At 48.4% G+C, this 13,196-nt stretch overlaps 1 protein-coding gene across 1 annotated transcript in view; it reads right to left on the minus strand.

The window, feature by feature from the left end:
• Positions 1-11,762, minus strand: part of LOC147122286 (palmdelphin-like) — a 141,373-nt gene extending 129,611 nt beyond the window's left edge. Inside the window, exon 1 of the mRNA XM_085983255.1 lies at positions 11,587-11,762. The gene's annotated coding sequence lies outside the window, so the exon portion shown is untranslated. The remainder of the gene's footprint in view (positions 1-11,586) is intronic.
• Between the last annotated feature and the right edge of the window lie 1,434 nt (positions 11,763-13,196).

Raw genomic sequence — 13,196 nt, forward strand, 5'->3', positions numbered from 1 at the left:
TTTATTGGTGAAAGGACTGCCAACACCAGTGAGCTAGCTTGTTAATTATAATTCTCTCACCCCGGTATGGCCTACTAGTCTGTGGTTGTTCATGGGAGGTCAACATACCTGAATTAATGAGATTAATTGACCTACATCAGACTTAGTAGCAGCTGTGGCAGCTCACAGCAGCATACAGCCAACATGTTGTTCTGGGTTAACTGCGTAATTAGTTATACCAAATAAGAATACATGTGTTTCTAACTAGATACTTGACACCATGGCTGCAACACAACTGCGATAAACCTGAAGATCGTCCAGTTTTAGAGCTCAAGAATTTCTACTTTTTTAAAATATATATATATATAAAATTGACCAATTAATGGGGTTTTATTTTCACCTTCACCATTTGGACAGTAAGTAATCTGATGGATCGCATGGCCTGTCCATTGTAGAACCTCAAAATTGGGCGGGTTTAGAATGGTAGTGAAAACCAGGCAAGTAATTGGAGGAGGAGCGTCCACGACATCCCATCTTTAACCATGTTGGAGCCCAACATTTAAGTGCATGAGACATAGAAACGTAGAAGATAGGAGCAGGAGTAGGCCATTCAGCCCCTTGAGCCTGCTCTGCCATTTAATGAGATCATGGCTGATCATCCATTTCAGTACCCTGCCCCTGCTTTCTCCCCATATCCCTTGATCCCTTTAGCCTCAAGAAATATATCCAACTCCTTCTTGAATATATTTAATGAATTGGCCTCAACTGCCTTCTGTGGCAGAGAATTCCACAGGTTCACCACTCTCTGGGTGAAGAAATTCCTCCTCATCTCAGTCCTAAATGGCTTACCCCTTATCCTTAGACTGTGACCCCTGGTTCTGGACTCCCCTGCCATCGGGAACATCCTTCCTGCATCTAGTCTGTCTAGTCCTGTTAGAATTTTATAAGTTTCAATGAGATCCTATCTCATTCTTCTAAACTCTAGCGAATATAAGCCTAATCGACCCAATCTCTCCTCATACGTCCTTCCTGCCACCCCAGGTATCAGTCTGGTGAATCTTCGCTGCACTCTCTCCATGGCAAGAACATCTTCCCTCAGATAAGGCGACTGTCTTGTTTTGCACACTTTGTACAAAAATAATAACTTGCAGGACAACAGAGTATTACAGTTTAACTCTTTTATTAAGCATTAGGTCTGATCTTACTCCTAGCAGCACCAGTGGGGAAAAGCCTGGAATTAGGACCCCTAGCCTGGGTCTTCAAAACAATACTAGTCCTTACAGATGCCTGCAGGCCAATGACAACTCAGCATGTGATCACATGTGAATATAATAGGTATTCCTTACGGATGGCTGCGGGCCAATGATAATTCAATATGCAAATGTTACACCCCCTTTCTTTTAAAAGAAAAATGTTATGCATTACTTTTAAACCTTTCTTCTACTTAATGTTCTTGGTAGCATAAAGATATAAGGAAACTCAGCATTTAACTAGCATCTCAACGTTTCAGTAACGATGTACAGTTTTTTTTTAGGGCAGCGATCCGCCTACACCCTTTGACAGTTCACAAGTCAAGGATAACTCTAGGCTTGACCTCTCGTCCCGACCTTGTGTGGTATGGAACTGAGCATGCTTCTGAATTGGTCAACAATTAAGGTTCAGGTTTAGGTTCAGGTAAGTATGAGGTGTTTTGTGTATTGCTCTGTTCATCACACTCTTTTGAACTGATCCTCTCGTCGGAATGATGGTGTTGTTCCTTGGTGTTCAGGAGGTGCCTGCGATTGCGGTGGTACACCTGTCCTTCTGGGGTGCAGACGTGATACGATTGCTCAGTGTCAGCTGGCTGGATGACAACTGCTGGCTTCCAGTAGTCATGCTCCTGGATTCTGACGGATTCTCCATTGTGCAGCGGCAGCAGTAGTCTAGCTGACCTGTCATAGTATCTCTTTTGGTGTTGCTGTCTCTGTACACGTTTTGCATGCACTTGCTTGCAGCTGACGACCTTTGGCTGCAGCTGCTGGTTGGTGCTTGGAAGGATTGAGTGAAGTCTGTGGCTCATCAACAGCTGTGCTGGTGACTTGAAGTTGTCAACCAGAGTGTTGCGGTACTCAAGGAGACTGATGTAGGGGTCTCTTTTGTCCGCTTTGGCTTTGTCCATGAGTGTTTTTGCAATCTGGACAGTTTTTTCAGCAAGGCCATTACTTTGAGGGTAATGTGGGCTTGATGTGACATGTGTGAAATCCCATGCCTTGGCAAATGACTCGAACTCTTTTGATTTGTATTGGGGGCCATTGTCTGAGACTAAAGTCTCTACCATGCCATGCCTGGCAAAGGCTGCCTTTAGCTTGTGGATCACAGCTGCAGATGTGGTGCTGTGAAGCTTGTCCAGTTCAAAAAATCTGCTGTAGTAATCAACAGTCACTATGTAGTCCTCGTTGTTCCATGTGAACAGATCCGTTGCCGCGACCTGCCAGGGCCTGTCTGGGATATGGTGAGGTATCATGGGCTCTTTGACATTTGATGGGCGGCGTTCTAGACAAATGGAACATTTTCCGACAATGTCCTCAATGTGTTTGCACATTCCGGGCCAAAACATAATGTCACGTGCTCTTTGTTTGCATTTTTCCATGCCCAGCATGAATTTTTGTCAACATCTCTTCTCTGGGACTGGTAAGAATGATGATTTTCTCCCCTTTGAAGATGATTCTGTTGATTTGTGACAGTTCGTCTCTGTGGTTCCAGAATTCAGATATGCTCTGAGGGCATTTCCTCCTTTCCTCAGGCCATCCTTCATGTATGACTTTGCTCAGCAGTGTGAGTTGTGCATATTTCTCTGTTCCTGCTCGGATCTCCTTCAGTTTTGAGTCACTCACAGGTAAGCTGTTGTACACCATGTGCACCTGCACATCCATGCCTTCACTGAGGCTGCTGTCCTGGTAGCTAAGAAACTTTCTGGAGAGCGTGTTTGCGACAGGAATGTCTTTGCCTGGACGGTGAATGATTGTGAAGTCGTACTTCTGTAGCTGAAGGATCATTCTCTGTAGCCTTGGTGGGGCTGCAGCTAGTGGTTTCCTCATGATTGACTCGAGGGGCTTGTGGTCGGATTCCACAATGACTTGTCGGCCATAGACGTACTGGTGGAAACGCTTGCATCCACACAGAATTGCATATAGCTCTTTCTCGATTTGAGCATAGTTGATTTCACTGTCTGTGAGAGATCTGGAAGCGTAGCCGATGGGCTTTCCTTCTTGCAGTAATACTGCACCTAGTCCGTACTTTGACGCGACCACTTGTAGTCTGAGCTCTTTGTTGGGGTCAAAGTAGGCAAGAACTGGTCCTGGTTCTCTGGTGAGTAGGTCTTTCATTTTCTGAAATGCTGTGTCATGTTTTTGTCCCACAGGAACTCACTGGATTGTTTGAGCAACTGACGCATGGGTGCGTTGATTTCGGAGAGGCTTGGGGCAAACTTGGCTAAGTAGTTAACCATGCCTAGTACTGTCTCTAGCTCTGCGCGGTTCTTCGGCGGCTCCATCTTCTTGATGACGGAGATTTTCTCTGGATCCGGCTTAATGCCATCAGTTGAGAGGTGATGCCCGAAATAACTGATCTCGGTGGATCCGATTATGCTTTTCTCGGGGTTGAGCCAGATACCTTTCTCCTGTGATCTTTGTAGCATCGCACGGAGGTTCCTGTCATGTTCCTCTATTCCTGCCATAGATGAGGACGTCGTCTACGATTGCGACGACTCCATCAAGGCTTTCATAGGTTACGTCGATCTTCCGCTGGAATTCATCCTGAGCTGAGGTAAGACCAATCAGTAGCGTCCAAATGGTATGTTGAACGTTGTTAGCTTAGATGACTCTTCCGTGAGCCTGATGGTCCAGTATCCTGATCGTGCGTCCATTACACTGAAGTAACGTGCTCCCACTAGCTTGGGTGTGATGTCATCTAGCGTTGGTAGAGGGTAGTGAGGGCGTTTGAATAGCCTTGTTCAAATCTCTGGGGTCGAGACAGACTCTGAGCTTGCCTGTACATGGTTTCTCGAGCACTACTAACGCGTTGACCCACTCTGTCAGTTCTGTTTCCTGGACGATGATTTCTGTATTCTCCATGGTCTGCAGCTCCTCCTTCAGGTGACTATGTAGAGTAAGGGGTATCCTTCTCGGTGGGCAAACCACAGGGGTTGCTGTTGGGTCAAGGTGAATAGTGCATTCACCTGGGAATAGTCCGATTCCTTTGAAAACGTCAGCAAACTCCTCCATGACTGTCTGCTTCTCAACTGGTGCTGTCAATGATAGCACTAGCTTGATGAGGTCCATGTCTAAACATGTCTTTAGACCTAGCACTGGAGGTGCTCAAGTGTCAACAATGTAAAAGTCCAACATCATGTCGCTTTCTTTGTACTTGCATTTCATCATGTATGTGCCTTTTACAATGAGTTACTCAGCCCCATAGCTGGTCAGTCTGCATGAGGTGGGCTGTAGCTCACACTCATCCTTCAAGCTGTGATACTCACTCAGAGGAATTACATTAACCTGAGCTCCAGTGTCTAGTTTAAACTTAAGCTCTTTGCCCTGTTTTCCTATCTCAATATCTGCAAAGGCTTGCTCAGTCTCTGAAATCTGTTTTTTCTGTGACACAGAATCAATAAACAGTTCCTCTGCATTTGGCTCTCTATCTGGCATTTGGCTGTCACTCACTGTGTGTACTGCTTTTCAAAAAACAGTCCTGCAAACTTTAGCAAAGTGGTTCTGTTTACCACATTTAGCACATTGTCTTCCTTTGGCAGGGCAATGCTCCTTTTCCCCATGCACCTTGTTTCCACAATATCCACAGTGTTTGAAGCGTTTTATGTCTGTGTTGCCCATTTTTAGAACTCTCGCTGTTCTTTCTGTTCTGAAACACGCTCTCTGGGCGGTGTTCTTTGGTGTGTGTCTATTAACTGCATGCACTGTCTGTTCACGCGAGCTGTTGGTGGCACCGGTTATAGTTTTCAACTGTGCTTGGGCTATCTCGTGTGATGTAGCTATGTCCATAGCTTTGTCCAGCGTTAGCCCGGACCCAACATTCAAAAGTTTCTCTCTCACTTTAGCTGAATGTATTCCAAACACGATGCGGTCTCTGACCATCTCATCTTTATCTGCATATTCACAGTCTTTTACCAGCAGTTTTAACTCGGTCACGAACTGTTCAAACGACTCACTAGCTCCTTGTACTTTCTCCTGAAACTTGTACCTAGCGAATATCGTATTTGTCTTGGGCATCACATATGATTCAAAACGGTCAAAATAACTTTTCAGTACATTTGCTTCATCCGCGGTGAGAGACCATGTGTTAAAAATGTCTCTCCCTTTTTCTCCGATCCACAGGAGTAGGTAGCTGCATCTTTCTTCCTCCCCTTTGCTTTTCAGCGGACCCGAGAACATCAACTCCACGTGTTGCTTGAACTTGTGCCATTCTGTATGTAAGTTCAAAGATTTCCAATCCATTCGAGGCAAGGGAGCTCCAACAATGTCCATTTTCAATCCCTGTTCTGACACCATGTCTTGTTTTGCACACTTTGTACAAAAATAATAACTTGCATGACAACGGAGTATTACAGTTTAACTCTTTTATTAAGCATTAGGTCTGATCTTACAGCACCAGTGGGGAAAAGCATGGCATTAGGACCCCTAGCCTGGGCCTTCAAAACAATGGTAGTCCTTACAGATGCCTGCAGGCCAATGACAACTCAGCATGTGATCACATGTGAATATAATAGGTTGTGGCGGAGCCACTAAGGGACTCCGATCAATTGTGTATAATTCCCTTTAATAATATGTTAGCTACAGCCTGAGTCTGTATCTTTGTTTTCACTGTTTACATGTACAGAGCGCGATCACTTTAATAGCGCGGGTAAACGCGATGACGTCACACCGTTCATCATGTGATCCCCCACCGGCGGGAAAAACGTGATGAAGTCATGGCGTCAGCCACGGGACTGCCCAAGCCGTCCTCGTGGAGCCTCCGAACTGACTAGACGTATATTCGATGTTCTCCTGTAATTATCCATTAAACTCTGTTAGTTTTCATTAAACCTCGTTTATTTGATCGCCTGAGTGGACCTCAGTCTTTTGATAGGAACTAGATATTCCTACATTGGTGACCCCGACTTTTGCGAACGGTTTTCACAGAAGTTACTGAACATGGAAACGAACGCCGTTGCTTTGAAGCTACCACAGTTCTGAGAGCAACAGCCAGCCGCGTGGTTCATCCAGGCTGAAGCCCAGTTCGCAATCAGGAACATCGTTGCGGATCAGACCCGTTACTATTACGTGGTCTCCACCCTCGACAGCGCCACAGCCTCGCGGATCATCAGCCTGCTTGGTAATCCACCAGAAGATCGTAAGTATGAAACGATAAAGGCGCGGTTGTTACAGGTCTTCGGGCTCACGAAATCAGAGTGCGCCCGCCGGCTGCTCGCTATGCCCGGCCTCGGGGACTCCAAGCCATCCGAGCTCATGAGCCAAATGCTCACGCTCCTGGGCTCCGAACTGGAATGCTTCCTCTTCAGGGAGCTATTCCTCAGCCAGCTACCGGAGCAAGTTCAGGCTGCCCTAGCCAGGTCGGAAGTAACAGACTGCGCAGAGCTGGCTGCTGAAGCGGACAAGATTTTCGCGGTGACACAGCAGTACTGCGCTGCCACGAGGCGCCCATCCCCCACAGACGCTGCCCCAGCCCCATAGCCTGCGGGGTTGTGCTTCTACCACGCCCGTTTTGGCGCAAAAGCAAGATGCTGCCGCCCTCCCTGCAGCTTTTCGCTCAAAAAAACCCAACAGTAACCCTGTCGAAAGAGGACCGGTTATAACGAGCGCCCCGCGGCTGCGATGGCAATCGGTAATTCGGGAGACCTCCTCTTCATCACCGACTCCCTATCTGGTCGATGTTTCCTCTGCGACACGGGGGCGCAGTGTAGCATCCTACCCTCGTCAAATCTTGATATACAAGCCGGGGGGCACGGCCTCTCCCTCGAGGCGGCTAATGGCGGGGCCATTCGGACCTTCGGAAGATGGCGGGTCCAGGTGTGCTTCGGCGGCCAGCGGTTTTACTGGGATTTCATCACGGCCAAAGTCTCTCAAGCCATCCTCGGGGTGGATTTTTTGTGCGCCAACGGCCTCCTGGTGGATGTAAGGCACCGCCGGTTGATCAATGCGGCCACTTTTCACTCCATTCCATGCCACCGCTTTAACGCCGTGTCACGCACTGTCTCCTGTGCGTTCCCACCTCCGGATGACTTCACTCGCCTCCTCGGAGATTTCCCAGACCTGACCAGACCCACTTTCTCTTCCACAGCCACGAAACATGGTGTCGAACATCACATCACCACTACTGGCTCCCCGGTCTACGCATGGGCCCGGCGCCTCAAACCTGGCAAGCTCGCAGCTGCGAAAGCGGAGTTCGACACGATGGAGCGGCTAGGGATTATTCGCCGGTTGAATAGTCCCTGGTCTTCGCCTCTCCACATTGTTCCGAAACCTGGTGGCGGATGGCGGCCTTGCGGCGACTACCGACGCCTGAACGACGCCACTACTCCTGATCGGTACCCGATCCCTCATGTTCAGGATTTCTCTGCCCATTTGGCGGGAAATACCATTTTTTCAAAAGTCGACCTTGTCCGTGGCTACCACCAGGTCCCCGTGCACCCACAAGACATCCCGAAAACTGCAGTCATCACCCCATTCGGCCTGTTTGAATTTCTGCGGATGCCATTTGGATTGAAGAACGCTGCACAGGCTTTCCAGCGCTTGATGGACTCCATGCTTCGGGACCTCAAGTTTCTATTCGTCTACCTCGACGACATCCTCATCGCCAGCCCGAATAAAGAGGAGCACATCTGCCATTTACGCACCCTCTTAGACGCCTCAGTCAACACGGCTTGATCATCAACCCAGCCAAATGCCAGTTCGGCCTGCAGCAGATTGATTTCTTAGGCCATCGCATCACATCGGACGGCGCAATTCCCCTGCAAATGAAGGTGGAGGCAGTTACTTCTTTCCCGCGCCCGCAGACTGTCAAGGCCCTGCAGGAGTTCCTCAGGATAGTGAATTTTTATCACCGGTTCGTCCCTAATGCAGCTCTGCTCATGCAGCCCCTGTATGAGGCCCTCAAGGGCAAGTCCGGCAAGGATCCGATTAGCTGGACGGTCGACATGGACCGGGCGTTTGTCGACACAAAAGGCGCCTCAGCCAACGCAACCATGCTGGCGCACCCGCTGCCAGGTGCCACCGCCCTTACCACCGACGCGTCAGACTACGCCATTGGCGCAGTGCAGGAACAGTGGGTGAATGGGACGTGGCAACCGCTGGCGTTTTTCAGCCGTCAACTACGGCGAAACGAACGGAAGTACAGCACGTTCGACTGGGAGTTGCTGGCCCTTTTTCTGGCCATCTGCCATTTCCGGTTCTTGCTAGAGGGCCGTCTGTTCATGGCTTTTGTGGACCATAAGCCACTAACGTTCCCTATGGCCATGACCGCCGAACCGTGGTCAGCTCGGCAACAACGTCAGTTGACGTTTATCTCAGAATTCACCACTGACATTCAGCATGTGTCCGGTAAAGACAACCTGGTGGTGGATTGCCTCTCCCGCGCGACCGTTCATGCAGTGCAGCTCGGCATCGACTATGCCCTCATGGCTGCGGATCAAGCCTCGGATCCGGAAGTCCAATCTTACAGAACCAACCCCTCTAGCCTCCAAGCGGCCGACGTCAAATTCCATGCCACAGGCACTACGCTACTCTGCGACGTCTCCGTAGGAGATCCTCACCCTATCGTGCCGGTCGCAAATTTTTGACGCCATACACGGGTTGTCGCACCCTGGCATGAAGGCCTCACAACGGCTGATGTCATCCAAATTCGTGTGGCGGGGCATGCACATGGATGTCCGCGACTGGGCCAACACCTGCGTGGTCTGCCAAAAGGCCAAGGTGCAGCGTCACGTCAAGGCTCCATTGGCCACTTTTGCTGTTCCGGAACGTAGGTTTGATCATGTGCATGTGGACCTGGTGGGGCCACTTCCGCCTTCGCATGGGTTTACTCATCTTCTTACAATGGTGGACCGCACCACTAGATGGCCTGAGGCGGTTCCTTTGTCATCCACCACTTCCGCAGATGTCGCCAGGGCATTCATCTCCACTTGGGTCACCCGTTTCGGGGTACCGGCGGACATCTCGTCTGATCGTGGGCCGCAGTTTTCTTCTGAGCTCTGGAATGCTGTGGCACAGGGGCTCGGCGTCAAGCTACATCGCACCACTGCCTACCATCCACAGGCGAACGGCCTGTGCGAACGATTCCACAGGTCGCTCAAAGCCGCACTGCGAGCCAGCCTTCAAGGCGCGGGCTGGGTGGACAGGCTTCCATGGGTCCTTTTGGGTCTTCGTATGGCACCTAAAGAAGATCTTCAATCGTCCTCGGCGGAGCTCGTATATGGCCAGCCGCTACGCATACCAGGGGATTTCCTTCCGACTCCAACAGAGCCATGGTCCGCATCCCAGCAGCTCATCAGCCACCAGGAGGCAGCCAGAAGTTTCGCTCCAGTGCCTACATCGCATCACGGCTTGCAGAGCTCCCACGTCCCAGCTGAGCTGAAGAACGCCGACTATGTGTTTATCCGCCACGACGCTCATCGGGATCTGCTCAAACCCCCTTACACTGGTCCTTTCCGCGTGATAGAGCCGGGAGACAAAACTTTTTTGGTCGATATCGGAGGTAAACCGGACCACATTTCGGTTGACCGGTTGAAGCCGGCACACTTGGACCTTGACCGCCCAGTCGAGATTGCACAACCGCCAAAACGTGCCAGATCAAACGCAACCGCCCGCCAGCTCGCCCGCCGTCCATCAGCTTCCACTTCAAGGCTACAGAAGTTGATCTGACAGGCTTGTCAGGCCTCCTCGCCATTTTACTTTTGCTGTTAAAGACAATTCTGGGGGGGCGCATGTGGCGGAGCCACTAAGGGACTCCGATCAATTGTATATCATTCTCTTTAATAATATGTTAGCTACAGCCTGAGTCTGTATCTTTGTTTTCACTGTTTACATGTACAGAGCGCGATCACATTAATAGCGCGGGTAAACGCGATGACGTCACGCCGTTCCTCACGTGATCCCCCACCGGCGGGAAAAACATCATGACGTCAGCCACGGAACCGCCCAAGCAGTCCTCGTGGAGCCGCCGAACTGACTAGACCTATATTCGATGTTCTCCTGTAATTATCCGTTAAACTCTGTTAGTTTTCATTAAACCTCGTTTATTTGATCGCCTGAGTGGACCTCAGTCTTTTGATAGGAACTAGACATTCCTACAAGGTATTCCTTACAGATGCCTGCGGGCCAATGATAATTCAATATGCAAATGTTACAGCGACCAAAACTGCACACAACACTCAAGGTGTGGTCTCACCAAGGCCCAGTACAACTGCAGCAAGACATCCTTGCTCCTGTACTCGAATCCTCTTGCTGTGAAGGCCAGCATACCATTTGCCTGCTGCAGCTGCATGCTTACCTTCAGCGACTGGTGCACAAGGGCACCCAGATCTCGTTGCACTTCCCCTTTTCCCAATCTATTGCCGTTCAGATAATCTGTCTTCCTGTTTTTGCCACTGAAGTGGATAGCCTCACATTTATCCGCATTATACTGCATCTGCCCAATCACCCAACCTGTCCAAATCAAGGCTGTAGTGTTTACAAACGCCTTCAGCCAAACGTGCCGAGCGCACAAACTTACTCGGCTTACTCCTGAGGTCCATACCATCATAGATGCCAGTGTCCAGCTAATTTGCTTCACTCCGTATGACGTTAACAAGTGGCTGAGTGCAGTAGACATAGGAAAGGCTATGGGCCGTGACACCAACCTGGCTGTAATACTGAAAACCTGCGTACCAGAGCTATTCGCTCCCTAGTCAGCCTATCTCAATATAACTATGTCACTAGTATCTACTCGACAATGAGGAAGATCGCCCATTTTATCCACACAAAAGAGGAAAAATTTAATTCGGCAAATTACTAACCTGTCAGCCTCCTCCCTATCATCAGTAAAGCGATGGAATGAGTCATCAATATACGCAAATAAGCTCATGAATGCTCAGTTAGGATTCAGCTAGAACCACTTAGCTCCAGATCTCAGTATACTGGATGTGGGCACAAGATCTTGACGTGGGTGCAAGTTAAATGCCAGAGAAGAGGTGAGAGTAGCTGCCCAATTGGGTGGGCCTTGGGCCTACCTCTAGAGCGACCGATCCCTATGCCCAGTTTGTGCCAGCTTGTTCCTGGGCCACACGCTCGGGTACAGCAGCTCTGGTCACTCCCAATAGCAATTAGAGCATCTCGCGTTTAAAGGGTGTGTCCATACTTCCCAATATCTAATTATATGATTGCATAATACAGGAGTCTATCAATAAGACTGGATATTGCGTCTTTAACATGTGCCCTCATGCGCAATCTCCAATCTTTTTGAAGGCAGACTGAGAAACACTTAGTGAGACGTGGCCAGATACAAATTGTTAACCTGCTTCCTTTCACACACAAACAGAAGTGAGCATACAGAGTAACAGTCAAAGCAAATTCCACTTACTTAACGCAATCTCGCTCCTCTCCTCAAAAACGTGGGGAAAAAGTAATAAACCACACAGCCTGTTCCCCTTTTGGACTTCTTGCTTTTGGCACTAACTTTTTTTCAGACTACTTCTGACTACGAAAACTAATCTCCTACAACTTTTTAACTTTCAGCTACGGGTCCAGGGCTGTGTGCCACAGCCCCTTGCTTGAAAATCTTGACTACCCATGTGACCCTTTGTGTCTGTAGCCAGGAATGTCATTAGATTGTCAGCTGAGAGACTGACTTCCTTCCCTTAGTGCCTTAGTGCTTTACCAGTAGACCTGTTAATAAAACTACGGCTTGGGGGTGTGAGTTTTGGAGAGGTTATCTTCTGCTGTTCTTGGGATATATAGGGCCATTCTGTCTAATGGGCCTGGGATGAAACAGGTGACCATTATTGTGTCCGTTTGAAGCAGACTGTGAACCGTGACATTTCACAAACTGGCCCGTCTGGTTTCAATGCACCTCTTCAATACCTGCAGCCTGTGCCTTCCCCTTTTTAAATCTGAGCAGAGGCACTTTGGTTCAATACACAGCGCTTAAACACAACTCAATCCCCAAAATCATTTCGGAATCCCAAAACATGAGAGCGGCCAAAAAAAGTTACAGCTTCAAGGGATGAAATTTGTCAATAGACTTCAATGGGAAAGAAAATCGGAAAGAAAATGGTGTAAAACGGGCTGCTGATTCGCTATGAGCCTACTTTGCGCTACTGGCATTGACCAATTTCACCCCTCCCATGTGTCATTTTATTTTGGGTATCCCATAATATCATTACCAAGCTTGCTTTTTGCGTTCAGCACACTCTTTCTTTAAATAGGATGAATCATTGTGATGGGGCTGTAGTCCTTAATAAATACGAACAATGTAAGCCAAAATCCAAGCTGACAGATGCTTTGCTCCACAGTGGTCATTTTTCAATTACAATATACTTAATTAAAACTCGTCCATTAGTACTTAGCAAAACAAAGTCCTTAAAATTAATGTCTGCACTTTTTAATAATTGAGAATTTAGAATTTTCCAAAGAAACTTGGCACTATCCAGACTTCTTCATTGAGGATGGAATCAAATTCTGATAAAAGCTATGCAATTTAAAATCAAGTATTGGGCAGGTCATTTGTGTTCAATGTTGTGCCAGACACACTCGGCGGCAGTAATTTGAGTTTGGTACTCTTGAGCTGAAATCCAAGCTGAACAAATTGAAAAAGTAGTTGTGACAGTGTCCTTTTTAAAATAGAGACCGAGGACTATAAGACAGGAATTTGTTAATGTGCGCATGTTTTTTTTAAAAACACCTTAAATCTTTTTAGTTGTTGGCAAAACAAGAAAAGGAGTAATGATTGTTCTGGTTAGCAGAGGCATTAAATTCTGAGAGGGCTGTGTGGTGTTCCTGTACCAGTGTGCTGCACCATGGAGTTGTACAACATGGGTTCACACCCATTTCTCCCACGTGGCAAGTTTCAGTTCTTTGCTTAGTCACTGAGGAGGCAACAATGCCGATCTGGTAATCTTCCCAGGAGAAGGGGTGATAGTCTTGTGGACCTCCTCCAGAGGCCAGGGATCAGGTTACCTGTGAGCCTCTTCG

This window comes from Somniosus microcephalus, chromosome 3 (assembly GCF_052327205.1).
Source record: "Somniosus microcephalus isolate GS21.2 chromosome 3, FLI_Smic_1.0, whole genome shotgun sequence".
Classification (NCBI taxonomy): Eukaryota; Metazoa; Chordata; class Chondrichthyes; order Squaliformes; family Somniosidae; genus Somniosus; species Somniosus microcephalus.